We start from the raw sequence: 12,031 nt of genomic DNA, 5'->3' as shown, positions 1-12,031 counted from the left end.
TCCAAGTCAATCTCCACTCACTCGCCCATCTTTATCCGTGATATAGAACATCTTCGATTTCAAAGTTGATTACAAGTTAAAAGAATTTCAATGCACACAACTGTAAGGGTTACAGGGAAGATGAAGATTCCTGACCAGAGCAGACGGTCCCTGTGGGTGGTTTTCTATAGAAGATTTCTAGATCTGTAACCTTTTAAAACATATACTGTATTAGAACCTTGATTTATTGACAAAAACTAACTTTAAGGCTTGCTGTAAGCCTTTTATCATTCTAAATTATCTATTGCTGAGAACCATTTCAATCACCGCACCATTTCGCAAATGGTCAATCATGAAACTGAAAGGGAAAGATATAGGGAAAGGGCTTTATGTAGAAATACTACCGGGTACTTTAACGCAGTTTATGGTAAAAATTATCAGAACCAACTAGGCATCTATTAAATTGATATACAAATTGAAACTAAAAATTAAAAGTAATATGTCTTAACATAACATATCAACAGTACCAACGTCCGTATAGGTATCCTGCATTTGGTTTACCTAAGCAACAACAAAAAGTAATGGGAAGAGGAATATAGTCAATTTGCTAGAAATATATCAAAGACATTTGTAGATTTTTATAGGTTTAATTTCGTCTTAATGAATTCTACGACATTCCATTTTTCATGATTGTGCAAATATATATACATCCTACCGTCCCCTATGATCCAATCCAGAAAGTAGACACATGACGATGGATGTTCTACAGGGACCCACTGCTCTGGTCGTGAACCATAATCTTCCCACTAACCTTTACAATTTAATTTAATTGGTCTCCAGGGGATGTCCTAGAGGTACTATCCTAGGGCAGCTTCGGCAGCTGGACATTCAGACTAAGCTCCAAGTTAGCAGATTTCTGCACCAATTAGCTGAAGCAATTACACATTACAGATTGGACAGACATTCTATGTCGGACCCAGGTTTTGAAAACTATATTTGTTAATTTACAAGATGTCAGAAAAGCTTTTCAAATTATTCCTCATATGTGAATTTCTGTGTGTTTTCATTCCTTTACCAATACATTCAATCAAACCAAAACAATGTTGCATTAAGGATTCTTATCCCCCTTGTAGACGAAACAGTAGAGAATTCTACTCTAGTTTTTCGTGCACACAGTAACCTTCCTTTTAATTTCATTTTAGACGTAATTGTGGCACAGATGGGCCAGGGTAAGACGTTTGACCAAGAAGCTCATATGGTTAGAGAGACAGTTTAATGATCAGAGGATCCTGGGTTCGAATCCGCGTCTGGCCCCACTACGTTTCATACACATCTTCATAACTTTTCTCAAAAGTGCCATAAAGTATGGTTTTCTTAAAAGAAATGATTTATCGAAGCTACAATGATGCCAGAAAAAGAAGTTTCTAACACATTCATAGCTACAAGTTTTGGCAGTGGTACAGGGTTCCTTAAAGGTCAAAATATCTGTCCTGATGCCCAAACCCAACATGGAGGGCCAGGATTTTTTGTCAGCATCTCATTTCTATAGCAATAACTTTTTAATTATTTAATTCAAGGCACCAGGCATTTTATAAAATGTGTGTTTCTGGCTTAAAATTATTTCAAATACCTAGTCATCCATCCCCTATTCAAGTGTTCTAATATGTTATAACAACGAATGGACAGTTCAAGAATCAAATTTGTTTATATATAATTATTATTAAAAGTCCCACAAGATAAGAGGGCAATACGGGCAATTAAAAGTCCCACAAGATAAGAGGGCAATACGTGCAGAGTTCACACCAGCGGACACCAATGGCGCAAAAAGAGAGCGAAAAAAGAAAAAAACGGCGATAAAACAATAGTTTTGGCGATTGTTTAGGAGTAAAAAAAAGGCCATCTGTTTTGTCAAAATCCTACAAAAACGTGCCCTGTGTCAGTACATAGAAATGGGATCCTCACCTGTCTATGTAAATGTTATTCTGTGAACATTGATTACGATACTGTATCCAAATTCACAATTTGGATGACTCTAATGAAGACACTAGTACTATCTCTGTGTCTGTTGTACTACTGCCAGGTAAGGAGTGAAGCTCTCTGGTAGCTTTAATCAGACAACACACTGACTGACACACATAAAAACAGATGTCACAACATTCATTTAAGATAATCAATCTGCTGTTCCTACAGTAAAATTACAGAGATGAATAAATCCTCTATAAAGCCGTTAACCGACCTACCCTGTTACCCCGGGTTACCTTGATCTGACGGAGACGATCAAGTGGAACATAGCAGACAACAGGGCACAGTTAGTGCCTTCACTTACAATGTTATAATTTCATACAAATATACCCATACAAGTATACAAAATATATTCATACAAGTATACAAAATAAACTCATACAAGTATACAAAATATACTCATACAAAATATACTCACACAGAATATACTCAAATATATTCAAACAAATATACTCAATACACCTGTACGAATACTCAATACACTCCTACAAATATACACAATACACCTATACGAATACTCAATACTCTCATACAAATATACTCAATCCACTCCTACAAATATACTCAATACACTCAGACAAATATACTCAATACCCCTGTACGAATACTCAATCCACTCATACAAATATACAAAATATACTCATACAAAATATACTCACACAGAATATACTCAAATATACTCATACAAAATCTACTCACACAGAATATACTCAAATAAACTCATACAAAATATACTCACACTGAATATACTCAAATATATTCAAACAAATATCCTCAATACACTCATACAAATATTCTCAATACACTCACACAAATACACTCAATACACCTGTACGAATACGCAATACACTCATACAAATATACTCAATACACTCATACAAATATACAAAATATACTCATACAAAATATACTCACACAGAATATACTCAAATATACTCATACAAATATACTCAATACACCTGAACAAATACTCAATACACTCATACAAATATACTCAATACACTCATACAAATATACTCAATACACTCCTACAAATATACTCAATACACTCATACAAATATACTCAATACACTCATACAAATATACTCAATACACTCATACAAATATACTCAATACACTCATACAAATATACTCAATACACTCATACAAATATACTCAATACACTCATACAAATATACTCAATACACTCATACAAATATACTCAATACACCTGTACGAATACTCAATAAACTCATACAAATATACTCAATACACTCATACAAATACACTCAATACACCTGTACGAATACTCAATACACTCATACAAATATACTCAATACACCTGTACGAATACTCAATACACTCCAACAAATATACTCAATACACTCATACAAATATACTCAATACACTCATACAAATATACTCAAAACACTCATACAAATATACTCAACATACAAATATACCTAGACTGTAACCTGTCTAACTAAAACACCACGGGGCCAACATATTTCTATGATATAGACAGGTTGTCTGAATAAACAGTTTTAATTTCAATAGTCTCTGTTCATGAGAAATAAGAATGTGTATGATCTATTAGAAACAAGAATGATATCTTTTATGACTTAGGAGATGCATTGATCATTTTGATGACCCATTAGAGTTAGGAATGATCTTTTAAGATCTCTGAGAAATAAGAATGATATAAAAGAAAGTAGAATAACTGATGCCCTGTAAGATATAGGAATGATCTTTGATGATCTTTTAAGATATAGGAGTGATTTTTGATGACATATGAAGATATAGAAATTATCTTTGATGATCTTTTCAGATATAAGAGTGATGTCTGATGACCATCAAGATATAGGAGTGATTTTTGATGACCTATGAAGATATAGAAATTATTTTTGATGATCTTTTCAGATATAAGAGTGATGTCTGATGACCATCAAGATATAGGAGTAATTTTTGATGACCTATGAAGATATAGGAATGATCTTTGATGCTCTTTTAAGATAAAGGAGTGATTTTTGATGACCTATGAAAATGTAGGAATGATCTTTGATGATATTTCAAGATATAGAGCGATTTTTGAAGACCTTCAAGATATAGGAAGGATCTTGCATGATCTTTTATATATAATTAAGATATAGGAATGATCTTTCATGATCTTTTAAGATATAGGAATGATCTTTCATGATCTTTTAAGATATAGGAATGATCTTTCATGATCTTTTAAGATATAGGAATGATCTTTGATGACCTCTAAAGAAATAGGAATGATCTCTGACAGCCAAGGTGATTGATAATGTACAGAATCAGATGTTGTGTGCCAATAATCTGCTAATGAAACCACAGGTGCAGTAATGTGAACAGAGCTGTAATTGTGTGTTTCCAACATGTATCATATCAAAGTGCACTGAGTTCCTCTCAATAAATCAATAAACACATCACAAACACAGAGACAAGATGAGGGAATTAGCTGGTAACAATACGTCTGGAAATAAACCTCCACGCTTTTAATCCTCCCTCGCTGGTCAACACAGGGCCTAGAGAATTCAACCAGCAGATAGGGCCCAATAGTAGACATTGAAGGATTCCTAATAATACGTAGTTGATGAAGATAGAATAGAAATGAACTTCTTAAAACTAAAAATAGTACATGTATTTGAAGCAGAAATTTTTGCCCGAAGATTAAAGTAGGTAAAATTTATCGATGGTGGTGATGTACACAGTAAGCACTAGAATGACACCTAAGAGTACACCTGGAGTCACACCTGGAGCTGCTGTGTGGAAGTGTATATCACAGACGGAAAGTGTTACAAAACCTGGGGAGAGGCCTGTTGTCATGTGACCGGGTGGGATGTCATGCTATCATATCCATATCATGACATTTCAGTGCGACTGCATTTGAAAAATAACCCATTCATCAGACTCTGTGGTCAACATCGTCATATAACTGAAGCTGTTATATAATACGGACAGCTTGTGTCATACCTAGACATCACTAGACCTGAACAACCAATCGAACCCTAGAGACATCCAATGGAAAATGAGGGAGCGAATGTCTACAGCAATCTGAAAAACATCACAATACTTTGTTCATGTCTTAGCACTGATTATTTCGTTCGTAACCGATTCTTCATCTGTGTCCTATATAACACTGATTCTTTATTCCTGTCAATCTTTTGTTTATTTCGTTCATAACACTGATTCTTCGTCTGTGTCCTATATAACACTGATTCTTTATTCCTGCCAATCTTTTGTTTATTTTGTTCATAACACTGATTCTTCGTCTGTGTCCTAAATAACACTTATTCTTCGTCCGTGTCCTATATAACACTAATTCTTCATTCGTGTCCTATATAACACTAATTCTTCGTCCTTGTCCTATATAACACTAATTCTTCATTCGTGTCCTATATGACACTAATTCTTCATTCGTGCCCTATATAACACTAATTCTTCATTCGTGTCCTATATAACACTAATTCTTCGTCCATGTCCTATATAACACTAATTCTTCATTCGTGTCCTAAATAACGCTGATTCTTCGTCTGTGTCCTATATAACACTAATTCTTCGTCCGTGTCCTATATAACACTAATTCTTCATTCGTGTCCTATATAACACTAATTCTTCGTCCTTGTCCTAAATAACGCTGATTCTTCGTCTGTGTCCTATATAACACTAATTCTCCATTCGTGCCCTATATAACACTAATTCTTCATTCGTGTCCTATATAACACTAATTCTTCGTCCTTGTCCTATATAACACTTATTCTTCATTCGTGTCCTATATGACACTAATTCTTCATTCCTGTCCTATATAACACTAATTCTTCGTCCATGTCCTATATAACACTAATTCTTCATCCATGTCCTATAACACTAATTCTTCGTCCGTGCCCTATATGACACTAATTCTTCATTCGTGTCCTATATAACACTAATTCTTCATTCGTGTCCTATATAACACTAATTCTTCATTCGTGTCCTATATAACACTAATTCTTCGTCCATGTCCTATATAACACTAATTCTTCGTCCATGTCCTATAACACTAATTCTTCGTCCGTGCCCTATATAACACTAATTCTTCGTCTGTGTCCTATATAACACTTATTCTTCGTCCATGCCCTATATAACACTAATTCTTCGTCCGTGCCCTATATAACACTAATTCTTCGTCTGTGTCCTATATAACACTAATTCTTCGTCTGTGTCCTATATAACGCTGATTCTTCGTTCGTGTCCTATATAACACTAATTCTTCGTCTGTGTCCTATATAACACTTATTCTTCATTCGTGTCCTATATAACACTTATTCTTCGTCCGTGTCCTAAATAACGCTGATTCTTCGTTCGTGTCATATATAAGACTAATTCTTCGGCCGTGTCCTATATAACACCTAATTCTTCGTCTGTGCCCTATATGACACTAATTCTTCGTCTGTGTCCTATATAACACTAATTCTTCGTCCGTGTCCTATATAACACTTATTCTTCGTCCGTGTCCTATATAACACTTATTCTTCGTTCGTGTCCTATATAACACTAATTCTTCGTCCGTGTCCTATAGATGATACTGATTCTTCGTCCGTGTCCTAAATAAAACTGATTCTTCGTTTACATCCTACATAATACTGATCTTATCCACATAATACTTCATTGCCACAGCAGGAATTTTAAGTGAAACAAAAAAGTAGAATTTTTAGCAAAACAGACAAAACCCCTTTATCTTACAAACCAGTGTGAAAGGAACGTACCAGCATTGTCAGTACATGTTAATACATACATCATGGAGTTTTAAATCAAATTGACCTTTGAATTTTTATATATAATACCGGTATATACATAATGTACATGTGTGTATGTGCATTCGATATAATCTGACATAGCACTTACGATCACATGTGATCTATGTCAGTGCAATAGGGCCGGATTGCTTGCAATGATGCACGTAGCCGGTAAGAACCATTCCCGTCAGTTTGAGCACTTCCTCATATAATACTCAAGGGGCACAATATCAATTAGCAACATTTTGTTGTACTCGTCCTTTAATTAGCATTACCATGCTCGATTAGTGAGATTTAGCAACAGTTTGAGAGCTACATGAATAAAATTCTATGCAATTTCTTGAAGCAATCAATTTTATTTTTTTAGTTATGATGGTGTTAATTAAACCATCAATAACGTAATTTGAATGCAATATGAAATTTCAGGTATTGATAGAGACATCTTTTTTTATAAAACAGCCTAGTTTGATCATTTTTATCTATAAATGAGATGAAATTTACGGTAGCACTCTAAACTATAGCCGTCATGAAAATGACTGCTTGTATAACCAGGACAAAGGAAAAATAGAGGTGACTTAAAACACAGTATTCATGCATCTCACCAGGTCCATGACATAAGTTATAGTGGTTTTAGTTCAGGATGTTACCAACATAATGGCCGATCTTAAAATAAATTCGGGGGAGGACTGGGGAGAGACGGGGTTGGGAAAGAAGGTAACTGGGACTCAATTAGAATATATGTACATCAATTATGCATAACAATATCCATCTCAAATTTTAAAATTTTAAAATTAATGTTCTACATATTATTTAATATAAATCAAATATAAATCAAATTCACCGAAAATGACTGAAAACTGCACCGGACATCTGTTGACAAGTATAAAGAAACTGGATAGAGGAGCGAGCCAGAAGATGGCAGGAGTTTGGAAAATTTCACAATTGTGTCAATAGGGTAGCTACGGTACAGCCTCCACATTGGGGTCATCAAGTACACTTGTACTGACCTTGCACTCAATACACCAAGATGGGGAAATACATACAGCATTTCACATAACAGTTATATATACTGTAAGACATGAGTCGAATGTTCATAATAATGGTATACATGTATATCTTCAATGTGTAAGTATATTTTATAAACAATCATATTATCTATTTATACTGATGGCGACACCGTATTTGGTCCAAAACAAATTTCACAGATTGACATAACACTACATAAGAATATGATATGTGGATATGTGGTGTGCCAGTGGGTTTTATATATAGATGATGAATGCTTGAAATTACTACAGGAGTAATGAAAGACACGAAAATGTATAAATTTGAAATTAATTAATAATATTATGAAAGTTTTTAGACATTTTAAACTAAAAGAAATAATATTACAAGGAAAATAAGTGCACAGCCCTTCAATGTTAACAGATTTCTTAACATATAAGCACGGGAAACATACATGCACATATTGGTATGATATATTGGGCACTGTGCAACTTGCTGATTTGTTATCAAAATGTTATACAATCAAAATATCTTGAGAAATAGAATTATATATAACATGCACAAACAATAACAAATATTAAAATAATAATTTGCCTAGAACAAAATTGCTCACAGTAGTAAGTAAGTCTCAAATATGTTTTCGACAATCTATTCCAGAAGACAGAAACAGGCATATATCTATACCAGTACGATATATTTTCATGTAGCTAAATAAATACAAATTACGTAGCAATTGTTTGTCGTTAATTAATTATTAGCAATTGAGTTTAAAAGCAAAATAAAAAACACAGAACCATACTGATACCGACATGTAATGGTGAAAATACTCCATGATACACTTTTATAAACAAAGCAAAAATGTTTATGTGCAAATAAGTTCAAAAGACAAATACATCAATATTTTTTTTAAGATTCAAAATCTCGGATCAATTAAAAGCAATAAACACAAGAATGAGAACTGAAATCTATAGGTCTTCACACATAAACAGAATTTAGACAATCCAGAAATGAAAATATGACTGGTCATGAAAAATACAAGAACAAAATGCTGAATAGTGAACTCCAAATAAAATGAAACAAACGAGACACAGAGCTGGTTGATAAACAGTGATCTAATGTATTCACTACCATGGATCAACAAACCTTACTGGCGAAAGAAATATATTACTAACAGTATATGTAATTAACAATAGATTCTACTGAAAATCAAATCAAACAAAACCTCCCCCATAGTCTAAATACACTGGTAACACAAAAACATAAAACACTATCCCATTGTGAAAACCTGCCCCATGTTACCTGTATGTTTCCTAGTTGATCATTTGTGGCTAATCTTGAGAAAATTATTATTCCCAAAGTAAAAACATGGCTACCACGGGTTTGCTGCCTGTGCTGTAATAAACGGAGAGTATCGCAAACCGATACAAGAAATGTATGCATTAATAGGCGATAACCGAGTAAAGCATCTCTCTCCAACATTTATCAATCGTTCAACTTAGGTAAAACAATACTAATTTACCTCATTTGTCCAAATTCCGTCGATGTTTTCAAGGTGTAAGTCGAGAGACCCGGACAAAGAAACTCGCCACAAATCTAAGGCATGTGCGGCTAAATATGTCGGGGAATGATAATGCTATGTGGGAGCGAGAGAAATAATCGTCAATATGTATAAACCGACTTCAACGAGAGGCCGCGACAAAAATTTCTCCAGATTGCACGCGCTAATTCTCGATGTAAACATTGATGAACACCATCAAATAACATATGTATAGAAAGGTCTGACTGTCCCCTAACCCCTAGTGACAATATCTGGGCCTTATCTGGTCAATTCGTGGTCATTTAGTCGAATTAACGAACACCGGTAGACAACAGGGAAATCTATAAAGATTTGATGAACAACATTGTTGTTGTGTGAATTTTTCTGAATGGATAACACCGGGAGCACACGCTTATTGGTCATAATACCGTTTTTTTTACACATGGTGAAGGGTTGGTGGACACACTGGGACAAAATCTGCAAGATATTGTGAAAAATTAAAGAAATTTACCGCAATAGTCTTCGCGTCTTCTTTTCCAAAGAAAATGGAAGGATAGAGTCGGTTTTAGGGCTGAGCGCATGTGGTGCGAGTCGAAATCGTGACGTCACAGCGATATTGCAAACAATGCGTGTACGCGGAAACAGATATTTACATGGGATATAAACACCTTTTTTTGGACATTTTATAAAACGGGTGGTCAGTTTGTACATTTGTACATATCTCGTACATACCATGTGTGGCATTATTTCACAAACAATCAAGAGAAATAGCGGAGTTTATAGACTGTCAACAACACTAGCTGTTCAAGTGTGTATAATATGTGTGATGTATATATATACATGTATATATATATTTCTAGTTTTATTTTATTGTGTCACATAGACATTTCTAAATATATCCTTACATATAAAAAAAACAAGTTCTTATATATGGAACGTTACAGAAGAAACCCTGTCGGCAACCTGTATATCAGGAGCAAGCTTTGTTTTGATACATTTTTTTCACATCTAAACCAATGATCATTGTCAATATTTTTTTTATAATGATCAAACAAATATTCATATGATACATTGCCTCACCCATGTAAACGTTCGCTAACTACATACAGCTCTATACCAAATACAATTTACCAATGGTCTATGTGTTGTATGCATTTATTTCCCCGAGAAATACAATCAAAAATACTCCGGCTGTGATATTGTTTATAGAAAAAGCGTCCGAAGCGCAGACGACGTTTTCGTCAGTGTCAAAAATCCGACAGCTTTTCAATCGTGGATATTTTCTCTTTGTTCACACTATAAATGGCGGAGAGGGAAACCACTGTCGATCAGTTGGCTTGATAGCGGAGTTTGAAATAGATTTCGCTTCGGCTGAGCTTGGCAGCTGCCTTTGAGAGGAATCGACAGTAGTGTGTGTGTGCCTACATTACACAAGATAGTCTTGTATCGTAATATAGGCCGACGTATCATTAGCCCCGCTTCGTGCTTTTGTTGTCAGACAGTTATGTACAGGGAGAGTCTATTTTACAATGTAGGTATAGTAAGCAAACGAATAAGTTATGTGTCAAATAAAAAACGTCCATGCGATTTTTATCTTGAAGATCTACAATTGATTGTATTTTACCGTTAACTTTGTAGTCATTTTTATTTGTGTGTGCAATTTATTGTCGAGTTTTTAGTATATGGTAGCAGAAAATGCGGGTTTTTATTTTCAAATCATAAATATCTTCATGTGTCAAAATTGATGGAGAGTTGGGAAATAGGGAGAGGTATCTGTACACATTTCATTCGTTTTACATGCGTAATATAGATATAGATATATCAAACAAACACTTTTCTGAAAAATCGATATTTCAACCCGAGATTTATAGGAAAGTAAATCATAAATATTTTTCGTGTCGAATTAAATTTATACAAAGGGGAAATATTGGTCGAGGTATAATATGATACCCATGCACACAGATAGTAAAAATAATCATTATCATAATATAAATTTAAGAATAGATAATAAATATACTTTTTCATTAGTCTCCAATGTGCTCATATTTTCATAAAATCATGAATTCAAACATACATTATTTTTTTCTCGACTTTCGATCCATGTTTTGCGTTTTTTAAGAGGGAAGAGAGAAACTTGCGCTTCAGGCGAGGATCGAACCAGCGACCCCGAGCTTCTCAGTCCATCGCTGTACCAAATTGAGCTAGAGGAAAATTCCCTCAGCGCTAAGCTAGACGACCACTAACATAATACCGGTATAGCACAGTGTATGGTATCATTTTCCTATACTCTTCAGTTACTTTAGAGCTACTGTCGGTCGATAATCAGCTGCTAGTATTAAGTACCAATCAATAGTCCACAGCCCTCAGAAAAAAACATTGGTATCAGAAAATGAATAAAGGGTCATAATACTGTTTATTTCACTTGTATGCCTGCACGTTTTGGCACTCCCAATATTTACCTGTGCTTTATTTTTACCCTCGTGACCCTGTATGTCAAATCCAATTAAGTATGAACTCATCAATCAATAAACTTGTCAACATCAGCAGCCGATAATCATCCTTACACGTGCAACATTGTCATTAAAGGTTGTTTTTTTCTCCTCAAATTCCACACATTTCAATAGCAATAACGTGTACATTTGTTCTCTAGAAAATTAGTTTAAAGTCGGAAAACCGTCACAAAAAAACTGAAGAGAGAAATCTGCCGCGTTTC

At 34.4% G+C, this 12,031-nt stretch overlaps 1 protein-coding gene across 3 annotated transcripts in view; it reads right to left on the bottom strand.

Moving 5' to 3' along the window:
* LOC110446617 (bromodomain adjacent to zinc finger domain protein 2B-like) overlaps positions 1-9,916 on the bottom strand; it is an 82,745-nt gene extending 72,829 nt beyond the window's left edge. The window contains exon 1 of one of the 3 annotated variants that reach the window (XM_021491855.1): positions 9,830-9,916. The gene's annotated coding sequence lies outside the window, so the exon portion shown is untranslated. Of the gene's footprint in view, positions 1-9,080; positions 9,280-9,300; positions 9,489-9,829 lie in introns of those variants that run through there. The other 2 variants (XM_021491854.1, XM_021491856.1) reach the window with 2 other exon arrangements.
* Between the last annotated feature and the right edge of the window lie 2,115 nt (positions 9,917-12,031).

The sequence above is a fragment of the Mizuhopecten yessoensis genome, unplaced genomic scaffold (assembly GCF_002113885.1).
Source record: "Mizuhopecten yessoensis strain PY_sf001 unplaced genomic scaffold, ASM211388v2 scaffold2891, whole genome shotgun sequence".
Classification (NCBI taxonomy): Eukaryota; Metazoa; Mollusca; class Bivalvia; order Pectinida; family Pectinidae; genus Mizuhopecten; species Mizuhopecten yessoensis.
Note: the sequence above shows the minus strand (reverse complement) of the source record. Positions and strands in the feature narration are given on the sequence as shown.